The following is a 15,894-nucleotide window of genomic DNA, read 5'->3' on the forward strand; positions in this document are numbered from 1 at the left end:
CCTCTTGAGCATCCAGAGTCACAAGAACAGGACGGTGGGGAACGGCAATTAGTGTTTAATGTGGTGGATGATGATGAGACACAGTTGCCAATGAGTCAACCACAATTACTGTCTCAAGAGGTTGATGAAAAGGATAAGACACAGTTGTCACTGAGGTTGTGGTTAGGTCAACAAATCAGGAGGATGATCAGAGTGAGGAAGTGGAATAAGAGGTGGTGGACGATGAGGTCACTGACCCAACCTGAGAAGGTGGAAAGCCGAGCGAGGACAGCAGTACAGAGGGGGAGGGATCTGAAGCACCGCAACAGGCTGGAAGAGGCAGTGGGGTGGCAAAAGGGAGAAGGCGGGCCACACCAAACAGGCCTGCAACTGTTCCACGGAGCACCCCCTTGCGTAAATCTCCTTGCCATGGGGTAGGTGTTCCGCAGTATGGTGCTTTTTTGAGGAAAGTGCGGACGACAAAAGAATAATAGTTTACAACCTTTGCAACACCAAAATGAGCCGGGGCGTGAACACTAGCAACCTCACCACCACCAGCATGATTCGCCACATGGCATCCAAGCACCGTAATAAGTAGGACACACGCCTGGGTCCACAATCTGTGTCTGCGGGTCACACCAATGCCTCCTCTTCCCCTATGGTACGTGCTGGCAAATTGCCTGTCAAAGATGCCTCCCGCCCTGCACCTGGACCTTCACAAGCACTATCAGCGACCACATCCACTTCCCTGTCACAGAGCAGTGTCCAAATGTCCTTACCCCAGGCATTTGAACGCAAGCGCAAATCCCCAGCCACCCACCCACAGGCCATAGCACTAAATGCGCAGCTTTTCAAATTACTGGCCCTGGGAATGTTGCCATTTAGGCTTGTGGACACTGAGGCTTTCCGCAGCCTGATGTCGGTGGCCATCTCGCGGTACTCTGTCCCCAGATGCCACTATTTTTCAAGGTGTGCCATGCCCGCCTTACACCAACATGTGTCCCGAAACGTCACACGTGCCCTGACCAATGCAATTACTGAGAAGGTCCACTTAACCACGGACACATGGACAAGTGCATATGGGCAAGGATGCTACATTTCCCTGATGGCACACTGGATGAACGTTGTGGAGGCCGGGAGCAAGTCGTACCCTGGGATGGCACAGGTGCTACCAATGCCAAGGATTGCGGGCCCTACGTCGATCTGGGTTTCCGCCAACACCTACATTAGTGGCTCCAACCCCCACTTCTCCTCCTCCACTTCCACCTCTGAATTATCCGCGTGCAGCACCAGTCAGCCATCAGCCGGTAGCTGGAAGCAGTGTAGCACTGCAGTGGGGAAGCGTCAACAGGCCGTGCTGAAGCTGATATGCATAGGGGACAAACAGCACACCGTCGCAGAGCTGTTGCAGGGGATAAGAGACCAGTCTGAGCTGTGGCTCTCGCCACTCAAGCTACAACCGGGCATGGTTGTGTGTGATAATTGCCGTAACTTGGTGGCGGCTTTGGAGCTTGGCAAGCTCACACATATCCCATGCCTAGCCCACGTCTTAAACTTAGTGGTTCAGCGGTTTCTCAAAACCTACCCCAATTTGCCTGAGCTACTGGGGAAAGTGCGCCGCGTGTGTGCACATATCCGCAAGTCATCGATAGCTTAAGCCGGTCTGTCAATGCTGCAGCAGCGCTTGAAATTGCCAGCTCACCGGCTGTTGTGTGACGTGACCACGTGCTGGAACTCCACGTTCCACATGTTGGCCAGGCTTTGTGAGCAGCAGAGGGCAGTAGTGGAATACATGGTCGTTGCATTTCCAGTCAGCTTCCGCTAATCAAAAGCAAGGAATGGGCATGGATGTCTGACCTCTGTGAGGTTTTAAGAAACTTTGAGGAATCAACACAGATGGTGAGCGCGATAACACTATTATCAGCGTAACCATCCCACTTCTGTGTCTACTCAAACGCTCGCTGCTCACAATTAAGGCCAACGCTTTGCATGTGGAAGAGGTGGAAATGGGGGAAGAAGACTTTACACAGGGTGATAGCCAGACCAACCTCCGTTCGTCTTCTCAGTGAGAATTGGACGATAAAGAGGAGGAGGAGCAGGAAACGATTGCCTCCGCTACAGAGGGTAGTACCCATGGAAGTTTAATTCCATCTGTTCAGCGTGGGTGGGCAGAAGAGGAGGAAGAGGATGAGGAGATAAACAGTCAACCTCCTGATGACTACAGCGAAGTCTTGCCTGTTGGTACTCTGGCACACATGGCTGACTTCATGTTAGGCTGTCTTTTCCACGACCCGCGCGTTATACGCATTTTAGACAACACGGATTACTGGGTGTTCACCCTTCTCGACCCCCGCTACAAAGAGAACTTCTCATCTCTCATTCCTCAGGTGGAGAGGATGAGCAAAACGGTGCAATACCAGAAGGTCCTTGGTGAAAATTGCTCCAAAAATTTCCTTCTGACAACGCTGGCGGCAGAGTCCGTACTTTCTTGGGCAACTGAGGAGGGGAGACAAGTGGAACACACAGCAGTTCCAAGAGAGGCAGGGCAACACTCTCCAAGGCCTGGGAGGACAGTTTCATGACACTCCGCTAGCACCCTAACCCTGATGCGCGGCTTAGTGTCACAAGGAGGGAAAATTTTTGGAAGATGGTGAAGGAGTACGTAGCAGACCGTGTCAGCGTCCTCAGTGATCCCTCAGTGCCTTACAACTACTGGGTGTCCAAGCTGGACACATGGTACGAACTGGCGCTCTACGCCTTGGAGGTGCTGGCCTGCTCTGCCGCCAGCGTTTTGTCTGAGCGGGTATTTAGTGCTGCTGGTGGCATTATAACAGATAAGCGTATCCGCCTGTCAACTGAAAATGCTGACAAGGCCTGGATTGCCCCTGACTTCTCGACTCCACCAGAGGAAAGCGGATGAACATAAAGGCCCTTTAAATCTGCTGTTTATAATGTACTGAATATTCTGTATTCTTATGCACCCCTTCCACCACAAATAAGAGTATATCTTGCTTTTCTCCTCCTCCTCCTCCTCCTCCTCCTCTTCCATCATATCAACATGCTTATTTGTCGCAAATAATGCCCTCGTATATATGCCCTTGCATATAATTTTTTACAGGGTCAGCTCACCAGCAGGCCCTCATATAATTTTTTGCAGGGTCAGCTCACCCGCAGGCACTCTCATATAATTTTTTACAGGGTCATCTCACCCGCAGGCCCTCTCATATAATTTTTTTATAGGGTCAGCTCACCCGCAGGCCCTCACATATAATTTTTACAGGGTCAGCTCACCTGCAGGCCCTCTCATATAATTTTTACAGGGTCAGCTCACTCGCAGGCCCTCTCATTTAATTTTTTACAGGGTCAGCTCACCCGCAGGCCCTCTCATATTATTTTTTATAGGGTCAGCTCACCCGCAGGCCCTCTCATATAATTTTTTACAGGGTCAGCTCACCCGCAGGCCCTCATATAATTTTTTACAGGGTCAGCTCATCCACAGGCCCTTATATAATTTTTTACAGGGTCAGCTCACTCGCAGGCCCTCTTATTTAATTTTGTACAGGATCAGCTCACCCGCAGGCCCTCATTTAATTTTTTACAGGGTTAGCCCACCCGCAGGCCCTCTAATATAATTTTTTACAGGGTCAGCTCACTCGCAGGCCCTCTCATTTAATTTTTTACAGGGTCAGCTCACCTGCAGGCCCTCTCATATAATTTTTACAGGATCTGCTCACCTACAGGCCCTCTCATATAATTTTTTACAGGGTCAGCTCACCTGCAGGCCCTCTCATAATTTTTTACAGGGTCCGCTCACCCGCAGGCCTTCTCATTAAATTTTTTACAGGGTCAGTTCACCCGCAGGCACTCTCATATAATTTTTTACAGAGTCAGCTCACCCGCAGGCACTCTCATATAATTTTTTACAGAGTCAGCTCACCCGCAGGCCCTCTCATTTAATATTTTACATTGTCAGCTCACCCGCAGGCCCTCTCATATAATTTTTTACAGGGTCAGCTCACTCGCAGGCACTCTAATTTAAATTTTTACAGGGTCAGCTCACTCGCAGGCCCTCTCATTTAATTTTTTACAGGGTCAGCTCACCCGCAGGCCCTCTCATATAATTTTTTACAGGGTCAGCTCACCCTCAGGCCCTCTCATATAATTTTTTACAGTATCAGCTAACTCGCAGGCCCTCTCATTTAATTTTTTACAGGGTCAGCTCACCCACAGGCCCTATTATTTAATTTTTTACAGGATCAGCTCACCCACAGGCCCTATTATTTAATTTTTTACAGGGTCAGCTCACCCGCAGGCCCTCTCATTTAATTTTTTACAGGGTCAGCTCACCTGCAGGCCCTCTCATTAAATTTTTTACAGGGTCAGCTCACCCGCAGGCCCTCTCATATAATCTTTTACAGAGTCAGCTCACCCGCAGGCCCTCTCATTAAATTTTTTACAGGGTTAGCTCACCCGCAGGCTCTCTCATATAATTTTTTACAGGGTCAGCTCACCCGCAGGCACTCTCATTTAATTTTTTACACGGTCAGCTCACTCGCAGGCCCTCAGCGAAAATCTTTTAGAGGGTCAGCTCACTAGCATGCCCTCACCCATAATGTGTTAGATGGTCAGCTCAGCAGCAGACCCTCACCCCTAATGTTTTTTGAGGGTCACCAGTAGGCCATCAATCATGCTTTTTCCGTAGAAGGTGTCCGCTGCGGACAGTTAAATTATCCTCGCCACATCTGCTGTGTAAAGTGTGCGGATATAAAAAAATAAAATCTTTTAGAGGGTCAGCTCACCAGCAGGCCCTCAGTGGAAATCTTTTCGAGGCTCAGCTCACCAGCAGGCCTCAGCGGAAATCTTTTAGAGTGTCAGCTCACCTGCAGGCTCTCATATATCTGTGATATACAGTGTACATTTGCCGTAGACGCCGCAAACAGTGTCATTACCTGTGGTACCTCTCCTGTATAACGTTTCCTCATCCCAAATACCTATGACGTTCCCTGTAATTTTTTAGTACTCATTCCAATGACAGGGCCTCTTAAGAGTCCTGTATTGTTATTTATCGTCACTACCTCCCTGAGTCAGGAGTGGGTAATTTGCGCGCCCCTGCCTGCCTTTCTTGGAAGTGGTTACTCAGGCTCCCTCTCCGGAAGTGAACCCTGATTCCCGGTTACCCGTGGTCACCATGGTAGGCACATAAAAGAACATCGAAAGTTGATAGGGCAGACATCCAAATAGATCGTCGACATCACGGGGACGTGCGATCACCCAGAAGTAATCTAGAGTCAACAAAGCGGCAGCAGGCCCTTGCACATAATGTTTGAGAGGGTCAGCTCACCAGCAGACCCTCACCTACAAGTCCAGTTTCACTATCCAAGAATCTGGTCAACACAAACCTCACCGTAACTACTTAGCACGGAGGAGTCTCGTTGGTTATCGGAATGAACCACACAAATCGTCTCGATCCACCCACTCACAACGGCCATGCACCACCACCCACAGAATCGAGAAAGAGGTATCAATCTGTCAATCCTTTCCGTGTCTGGGCTGGGTGAGGTTTCCCGTACGTAGTAAAATTAAGCCACAGGCTCCACTCCTGGTGGTGCCCTTCCGTCAATTAGTTTAAGTTTCAGCTTTGCAACCATACTCCCCCCGGAACCCAAAGAGTTTGTTTTCCCAGAAAATGCTTTGGCAGTTAATGGGAATAACGCCGCCAGATCGCCTGTGGGATCGTCTTTGAACCTCTGACTTTCATTGTTGATTAATGAAGAAGAAAAAAAAAGCAGTTGATTAATGAATTTCACCTCTAGCAGTACAATACGGATGCCACCGGCCGTCCCTAATAATCATGGCCCCAGTTCTGAAAATCAACAAAATTTTGGGCTGAACTTGCACTTTATATACAATTAAATATACAGTAAAGAATGTTTCCTAACAATTTTTACTCTACAATCGATTTTATCTTTGGTTTTGTGCGTATTATTGTCAATCTGTAAAAGTGGTGTACTACTCGGACAATATCGCTCCCAGCAGTGACATGGGAGTCCAAGATGCATGCAGACATCCTCCCCATGCTGTTCCCAAACCGTCTATCAATTTCTGAACTTTTCATATGAACCAGGCACCCTCCCCTCTTCAGAGCAAGGGGTGCCTGGTTTAATGCTCGGGTTCTCCCATTGACTTCCATTACACTCAGGTGCTTGGTAGAGCACCCGAGCATCCTGATGTGTTCGGCCAGAGCACCCGAGCACCTGAGCACTAAGGTGCTCGATCATCATTAATCAGCAGGCCAAAAACAAGCAAACAAAAACAGTCTTTGAATTGTATTTAAATAATTAGTGGAAATAATAGAATAAAATTAACTAGAAAAGCTACAATTTCTGGGGAAATTGTGTGAAGTGTTCTTGCCTTCACCAGTAGTCTACAACTGGAGTGGGCGGAGTAACTGGGTGGAGTGGCTTGAGTAACTGTTGTGTGGTTGGAGTGGCTGGAGCAACTGTAGAAAGGTTGGACTGGGCAGAGTAACTTTATGGAGTGGGCAGAGTAGCTGTGTAGAGTGTTTGGAGTGATTAAAGATAGTAAACATTACACTAAACAATTGATTGATCAAATTTAAAAAGTGCACATGACAAGCGTAATAGAGTAAGAAATGCATTTCAACTTTTATTTTTTTATATAGCACATTTAAATGCAATGTTGTTGCCCAAAGTGCTTCACAGTTACATTAAAAGATACAATTATAAAAACATTAGCAGCCGATTTGTGTAGGTGGGATTGAAAATTAGAGAGTGGTGACAGTTTAGAAATCATGTCTTTATTTTTCAGCTCACACTCTATCTTTAGTCACTCTGCTGGTTGATCGCACACCTGGGTTTCTATGGTAACTCACTCTACAGCAAGGGCAGAGAAGAGCGGTTAAAAACAACTTGCTCCAACTTGCTCACTTCACTGGCGGTTGCCATCTTCAAACGGTTGTTGTTTAAAAATTATGAATCCTACACCGAAGAGCTTTATATTGTGAAAATCACAAGACCTAAACCTACATTTTGATGCATAATATGTCTCTGAAATATTAAAAATGATGGCACAGTCGCAGTTTAGAAATTGCCCTTCAAATTTGAGGTGGCTAGAGTGGAGTTTCAATGAATGTCAATGGGCGGCGTGAGTTGCAAACAAATGGTCATATTGTCAAAACTATCAGGACTATGGCTCAGCCGTGGACATTTTTAGTGGCAGCAGGGATAGCTGAACGTTTTGATATAAGATTTGTGTAGGTGGGCTTAAAAACTAGGATGTGGTAGCAGTTTAGATATCATGTCCTGATTTTTCAGCTCACACTCTAGTTTGAACATTCTGTCATTCATTCCTATGGGACCAATTTCGCCATAAAAACGCTGATATTTCGTGAACCATTTGGCAAAACTTTCCACAAAGTAATAGCACACCAATCGGGAACAATCCATACGTTTCAGTATATTACTGTCTATGTAGTGTAAAAACTGACATGTGTCACTTTATGTGGTGATAACTTTAAAACGCTTTTACTTATCCAGGCCATTCTGAGATTTTTTTCTCATCACATATTGTACTTCATGACGGTGGTAAAATGGAGTCAAAAAAATGATTATTTTTTTATAAAAAAATTAAAAATTTACCAAAATTTTTGAAAAATTACCAAATTTTCAAATTTTTATTTCTCTACTTTTAGAATAGATAGTAATACCTCCAAAAATAGTTATTACTTTACATTACCCATATGTCTACTTCAAGTTTGGATCATTTTGTAAATGCCATTTTATTTTTTAGGGACATTACAAGGCTTGGAAGTTTAGAAGCAAATCTTAAAATTTTTCAGAAAATTTTTAAAACCTACTTTTTCAGGACCAGTTCAAGTCTGAAGTCACTTTGTGAGGCTTACATAATAGAAACCACCCAAAAATGACCCTATTTTACAAACTACACCCCTTAAGGTATTCAAAACTGATTTTACAAACTTTGTTAACCCTTTAGGTGTTCCACAAGAATTAATGGAAAATAGAGATAAAATTTCAAAATTTTACTTTTTTGGCAGATTTTCCATTTGAATCAATTTTTTCCAGTTACAAAGCAAGGGTTAACAGCCAAACTAAACTCAATATTTATGGCCCTGATTCTGTAGTTTACAGAAACACCCCATATGTGGTCGTAAACTGCTGTACGGGCACATGGCAGGGCGCAGAATGAATGGAACGCCATACGGTTTTTGGAAGGCAGATTTTGCTGGACTATTTTTTTGACACCATGTCCCAATTTAAGCCCCCCTGATGCACCCCTAGAGTAGAAACTCCAAAAAAGTGACCCCATTTTGGAAACTAAGGGATAAGGTGGCAGTTTTTTTGGTACTATTTTAGGGTACATATGATTTTTTGTTGCTCTATATTACACTTTTTGTGAGGCAAGGTAACAAGAAATAGCTGTTTTGGCACCGTTTTTAATTTTTGTTATTTACAACATTCATCTGACAGGTTAGATTATGTGGTATTTTTATAGAGCAGCTTGTCACGAACGCGACAATACCAAATATGACTACTTTTTTGGTTGTTTGTTTCAGTTTTACATAACAAAGCATTTTTGAAAAAAATTAAATAATTTTTGTGTCTCCACTGTCACCGCCAGTTCTGTGAGAAGATCTGGCAGACGTTCTTCTCTACCTCTTGTATAATGTTCTTTGTTTTGGTTTCACTTTCTCATCTCCTTTCCTTCTGCCAGGTGTCACTTATTTCGACTAATCGTCTTCCTTTATAATCCCTCCCATAATGCCTCACTTTGCAGTTTATACTACTTCCTGGATGAGGAGTTCACTGCTGGAGGCTGCTTCTGCTGTTTGTTTAGATAAGTCATTTACTTTATTGTGTTTCCTTGCTGGCTTGATTCTAGGTGACCCTGACTCCGTCCGTATTAAGTGCAGGGAGCCGGTGGTCGTGTCCCCTCACTATTATAGGGTTTTCAGGTGTCACACAATATTAGGTACGCGGGCATGCAATCGTCTACCATACAGACCCTTGCATGTGCATAGCAGTCAGGGAGAGCTCTTAGGGTTTTATAGGGCTCACCTATAAGCTCCTTAGTTTGGGATCAAGCCAGTCTCTAGTTTATTTATATGTTCCAGCTATCTGCTAACTTCATCCGTGACATTATAAACCGCCATAACCGTCTTAAGCATGGATCCGGATTCAGCCTTGATTGACCGCATGCAAGGTCTTTCGCTGGAGGTAGCAGATCTCTGTAAAACTGTGTCTCAGTTTCAGGTGACCGGTTCTGCTGGCGTTCATGGAGTTTGTTCCGAGCCTAAGATCTCGCTCCCGGATACGTTCTCCGGGGGTAGTGAGAATTTTGTTCGCTTTAGAGAGGCTTGCAAACTCCATTTTTGCCTACTTCCCCATTCCTCTGGTAATGAGGAGCAGAGGGTGGGGATCATCATCTCGCTGCTCAGGGATAACGCTCAGTCTTGGGCCTTTTCGCTGCCAGTGGGGGCACGGCCCCTCCAATCGGTGGATGAATTTTTTGTAGCCCTGGGGCAGATATATGATGACCTGGATCGTATTGCTCTGGCTGAATCTAAACTGCATCTTTTATGCCAGGGTAAACAGTACGCAGAGATATATTGTTCTGAAATTCGGAGATGGGCAGCTGATACTGGTTGGAATGATGCTGCACTCCGAAGTCAATTTTGCCATGGTCTTTCGGAAAGATTGAAAGATGCATTTGCTTTTCATGAGAGACCAGCGTCGTTAGAGTCAGCCATGTCTCTAGCTGTTCGTATTGACAGGCGTCTTAGAGAGAGAGAGGAGACTACTCTTTCCTGTCATATTCAGCCCAAAGACAGTGGGGCTGTCTCATTCAGTGCGCAGGGGTCACAGTCTGTCTCAATCCCCTCTGAGGAGGAGGCCATGCAGCTGGGTTTGCTTGCCTCTGATAGTAGAGGATTCAGCTCTCAGAGGAGGGTTTGTTTCTGTTGTGGGGGTATAAATCATTTGGCTAATGTTTGCCCCTCTAAGAGATTCATGGCGTTTTCTGAGGGTAATAAAAACAAAACAAAACAAAAAAAATCCTCTAAAAACTTTCCATTTGCTACTATTGGCAAGGTTGATGCGGAAATTGAAGGTTTGCTGTTTGCTTGTAGTCCCCGTTTTCTCCTACCTGCCAGGGTGGCGCTAGACAGCAAGAACATTGTTTGTGAGATTTTTGTAGATAGTGGAGCAGCTGTCAATCTTATTGATAATCAATTTGCAACAACGCATGGTTTCCAGGTATGCACTTTGGAAAAGGATATACCTGTTTTTGCTATCGATTCCGCTCCACTTTTCCAAAGATCGTTAAAGGGCATAGTTCACAATATCCGTTTGACTGTGGGTGATGCTCATGTTGAGGATATGTCATGTTTCGTCTTAAGCGGATTACCTACTCCTCTAGTGTTGGGGCTACCCTGGCTCACTAAACATAACCCCACCATTGATTGGCAAGCAAGGCAAATAAATGGTTGGAGTGAGTTTTGCAAAGAGAATTGCCTCACAGCGTCTCTTTCAGAGGTTTCTACCAAGACTGTGCCATCTTTTCTCTCTGAATTTTTGGATGTGTTTTCCAAGAGTGGTGTCCAGGAGTTGCCCCCTCACCGGGAGTACGACTGCCCTACTAATCTCATCCCAGGTGCCAAGCTGCCAAAATCACGACTATACAATCTCTCCCAACCTGAAAGAGTTGCTATGCGTACTTATATCTCTAAGAGCCTGAGAAAGGGACACATCCGACCCTCGAAGTCACCTGTTGCCGCTGGGTTTTTTTTGTTAAGAAAAAAGATGCTTCTTTAAGACCTTGTCTGGATTTCAGGGAGCTGAACCGTATCACGATTCGTGACCCATATCCGCTTCCTCTGATCCCGGACCTGTTTAACCAGATTGTTGGGGCTAAAGTTTTTTCTAAGTTGGATTTAAGAGGGGCATACAACCTAGTCCGGGTCAGGGAAGGGGACGAATGGAAGACGGCCTTCAATACCCCTGAGGGTTATTTCGAGAATTTCGTTATGCCCTTTGGTTTGATGAATGCTCCGGCCGTCTTCCAACATTTTGTGAACAGCATTTTTTTTTATTTAATGGGGAAATTTGTACTTGTGTATCTAGATGACATTTTGATTTTTTCTCCTGATTTCAAGACTCATCGGGACCACCTATGTCAGGTCTTGCTGATTCTGCGGGAGAATAAACTATACGCTAAACTGGAAAAATGTGTGTTTGCGGTTCCGGAGATTCAATTTCCTAGTTTTCTTCTCTCCGCTTCTGGTTTTTGGATGGACCCTGAGAAGGTCCGTGCTGTGCTTGATTGGGAGCTTCCTGAGAATCAGAAGGCGCTGATGCGGTTTTTGGGTTTTGCCAATTATTACAGAAAGTTCATTTTGAATTATTCCTCTGTTGTTAAGCCACTCACTGATATGACTAAAAAGGGGGTAGATTTTTCCTCGTGGTCTAGATGCACTTAAAGCCTTTTCTAGTATTAAAGAGAGTTTTGCTTCCGCTCCCATTTTGGTACAACCTGATGTCTCTCTACCTTTTATTGTTGAGGTGGATGCTTCTGAGGTGGGTGTGCGTGCGGTCTTATCTCAGGGTCCCACTCCTGCCAAATGACAACAGTGTGCCTTTTTCTCAAGGAAACAGTCCTCTGCAGAGATAAATTACGATGTGGGAGATAGGGAGTTGTTGGCCATCAAATTAGCTTTTGAGGAATGGCGCCATTGGTTAGAGGGAGCCAGACACCCTATTACCGTGTTTACCGACCATAAGAATCTGGCCTACTTGGAATCGGCCAAGCGTCTGAACCCGAGACAGGCCAGATGGTCTTTGTTCTTTTCTAGGTTCAATTTTGTTGTTACGTTCCGCCCTGGGGTTAAAAATGTGAAGGCGGATGCCCTGTCACGTTGTTTTCCGGGAGGGGGGAACTTTGAGGACCCGGGTCCCATTTTGGCTGAGGGGGTGGTCGTCTCTGCTCTTTATCCTGATTTGGAGGCAGAGGTTCAGGCAGCCCAGGCAGAGGCTCCTGATCTTTGTCCTCCTGGGAGGTTGTTTGTGCATCTCGCTTTACGACACAAGGTTTTTAAGGAGCACCACAATACTGTCCTTGCTGGGCACCCGGGGAGTAGAGCCACAGTGGATCTCATTGCTTAGAGATTCTGGTGGCCGGCTCTTCGTAAGATGGTTGAGGGTTTTGTGGCAGCCTGAGAGACCTGCACTTGTGCCAAGGTCCCTCATTCACGGCCATTGGGTTCTCTCCTCCTGTTACCCATTCCTTCCCGTCCTTGGACGCATCTGTCCATGGACTTCATTACGGACCTGCCTCGTTCCTCGGAGAAGACTGTGATTCTGGTGGTAGTGGACCGTTTTAGCAAAATGGCACATTTCATTCCCTTTCGTGGGTTACCCAATGCTAAGACGCTGGCACAAGCGTTTGTTGATCATATTGTTAAATTGCATGGCAATCCTTCAGACATCGTTTCTGATAGGGGCACGCAATTTGTTTCCAGATTCTGGAAGGCCTTCTGTTCTCACTTGGGGGTTCGGTTGTCGTTCTCTTCTGCTTTTCACCCGCAGTCGAATGTTCAAACCGAACGCGTCAATCAGAATCTGGAGACATACCTGCGCTGTTTTGTGGTGGAGAATCAGGAGGATTGGTATTCTTTTTTGTCCCTTGCTGAGTTTGCTTTAAATAACCGTCGCCAGGAGTCCTCTGATAAGTCACCATTTTTTGGTGCATATGGGTTTCATCTGCAGTTTGGGACATTCTCTGGAGAGGGGTCTTCTGGTTTACCTGATGAGGAGAGATTTTCCTCGTCTTTGTCATTTATTTGGCAAAAGATTCAGGGTAATCTGAAGAGGATGAGTGAGAGATAAGAGTGTGGCAGATAAGAGACGTGTGCCTGGTCTGGACCTGAATGTTGGTGATCTGGTGTGGTTGTCTACAAAGAATATCAAACTGGAAGTTGGGTCCTAAGTTTATTGGGCCTTACAAGATCTTGTCCGTCATCAATCCTGTTGCCTTCCGTCTTGATCTTCCTCAGACTTTGAAGATCCATAATGTTTTTCACAAGTCCCTATTAAAACCTTATGTCCAACCCACTGTACCCTCCTCTTTGCCTCCTCCTCCGATTATTGTTGATGGTAATCTTGAATTTCAGGTCTCGAGGATTGTGGATTCTCGCATTATCCACGGTTCTCTTCAGTACCTCGTTTATTGGGAGGGTTATGGTCCTGAGGAGAGGTTGTGGGTCCCAGTGGCGGACATTAAGGCCACTCGTCTCATTAGGGCTTTCCATATGTCTCATCCTGAGAAGGTGGGCTCTGAGTGTCCGGAGTCCACCCGTAGAGGGAGAGGTACTATCAGGAACAACTTTTAGCAATTGAGGCAGCGAAAAATTACCCAAGGGTCATTGAAAAGAGTTTAGGCAGAAACCCTTCTGTCCTGTGTGGGGGGCCTGTTTTGATCCTTGCTATGGGGCCCTTACTTCTCTATGTATGCCACTGTATGTGAGATAACAGTAAGTGGTCTTGCTATGCAAGAACACTTAAATAGCTTTGTGTGCATGAGCCCTAAGGGTGCCTTCATACATGGCGGAAAAAATCTCCCATGAAGTACACACGATAAAGACTTCTCTCATGTTATTACATGGGATTTTAAAGCGCCAATCCCTGCCCTGTGCTCCAGTGTCAAATAACCTTAGTAATGGCGTGCTGGGGCTTTTCTAAAGCAGAATTTCTTCATTTTAAGATTAAATTTGTTTTGTGTCCAATTAAGCAATATTTTAATTTTTCTTTCACACTCAATTTGGATTCCAATGAAAGGGGTTGTATCACTTCAGCAAAGAGCATTTATCATGTAGAGAAAGTTAATACAAGGCACTTGCTAATGTATTGTGATTGTCCATATTGCCTCCTTTGCTGGCTGGATTCATTTTTTCCATTACATTATACACTGCTCGTTTCCATGGTTATGACCACCCTGCAATCCAACCGTGATGGACATGCTTGCATGCGACAGGAAAACACACCATTGTATGAGCACTCCCACGGTCCCAGCCACCAGAGAGTGCAATGCCTTTTCCTATAGCGTGTAAGCACGACCACCGCTGCTAGATTGAAGGGTGGTCATAACCCCTGGGTATGATCTGTGTATAATGTGATGGAAAAATGAATCAAACCAGCAAAGGAAGCAATATGGATAAAAAAAAATACATTAGTAAGTGCTTTGTAGTAACTTTCTCTACATGATAAATGCTATTTGTTAAAGTGTGGCGAAGGACCTTTCATGGGATTATGTGTTACAAACTCGTATGCTCACCAGATATGGGGCCCCTACAGATGCAAGCACTTTTTTTTTCTAAAATGCCCCTCTGTTCAGCAGCTGTGTCCCGTGCTGATTTTGGCATCTGATATGTTTATTTACACCATCGGTACAGGGAGGAGGAGACATTTGGTTTTCTCAATGGGCGTCTCCTTCTCCCTGGCTGTAGCGCTGTCCAATCGCAGCGGAGAGCGTCACAGCCAGGGAGAAGGAGACGCCCATTAAGAAACCTGGCCGTCTCCTCCTCCCTGTACCGATTGGTCTAAATTTCCATATGAGAAGCCAAAAACATTGGGGGACACAGCGGTGGAACGGTGGGGTATTTTAGGGGGGAAAAAAATGCTTGCATCTGTAGGGGCCGCCCTATCTGGTAAGCATACCAGTTTGTAACACATAATCCTATGAAAGGTCCTCTTTAAATATGCTTAGATGAGAGAAAACACGCCACTGTGCTACTGGTATATATCTACACTCACCTAAAGAATTATTAGGAACACCTGTTCTATTTCTCATTAATGCAATTATCTAGTCAACCAATCACATGGCAGTTGCTTCAATGCATTTAGGGGGGTGCTCCTGGTCAAGACAATCTCCTGAACTCCAAACTGAATGTCAGAATGGGAAAGAAAGGTGATTTAAGCAATTTTGAGCGTGGCATGGTTGTTAGTGCCAGACGGGCCGGTCTGAGTATTTCACAATCTGCTCAGTTACTGGGATTTTCACGCACAACCATTTCTAGGGTTTACAAAGAATGGTGTGAAAAGGGAAAAACATCCAGTATGCGGCAGTCCTGTGGGCAAAAATGCCTTGTGGATGCTAGAGGTCAGAGGAGAATGGGCCGACTGATTCAAGCTAATAGAAGAGCAACGTTGACTGAAATAACCACTCGTTACAACCGAGGTATGCAGCAAAGCATTTGTGAAGCCACAACACGCACAACCTTGAGGCGGATGGGCTACAACAGCAGAAGACCCCACCGGGTACCACTCATCTCCAACACAAATAGGAAAAAGAGGCGACAATTTGCACGAGCTCACCAAAATTGGACTGTTGAAGACTGGAAAAATGTTGCCTGGTCTGATGAGTCTCGATTTCTGTTGAGACATTCAAATGCTAGAGTCCGAATTTGGCGTCAAACAGAATGAGAACATGTATCCATCCTCTGATGGCTACTTCCAGCAGGATAATGCACCATGTCACAAAGCTCGGATCATTTCACATTGGTTTCTTGAACATGACAATGAGTTCACTGCACTAAAATGGCCCCACAGTCACCAGATCTCAACCCAATAGAGCATCTTTGGGATGTGGTGGAACGGGAGCTTCGTGCCCTGGATGTGCATCCCTCAAATCTCCATCAACTGCAAGATGCTATCCTATCAATATGGGCCAACATTTCTAAAGAATGCTAAAAGCACCTTGTGGAATCAATGCCACGTAGAATTAAGGCAGTTCTGAAGGCAAAAGGGGGTCCAACACCGTATTAGTATGGTGTTCCTAATAATTCTTTAGGTGAGTGTATATAAACATCTTGCACCAGTTGTAACA

The sequence above is a fragment of the Bufo bufo genome, chromosome 1 (assembly GCF_905171765.1).
Source record: "Bufo bufo chromosome 1, aBufBuf1.1, whole genome shotgun sequence".
NCBI lineage: Eukaryota > Metazoa > Chordata > Amphibia > Anura > Bufonidae > Bufo > Bufo bufo.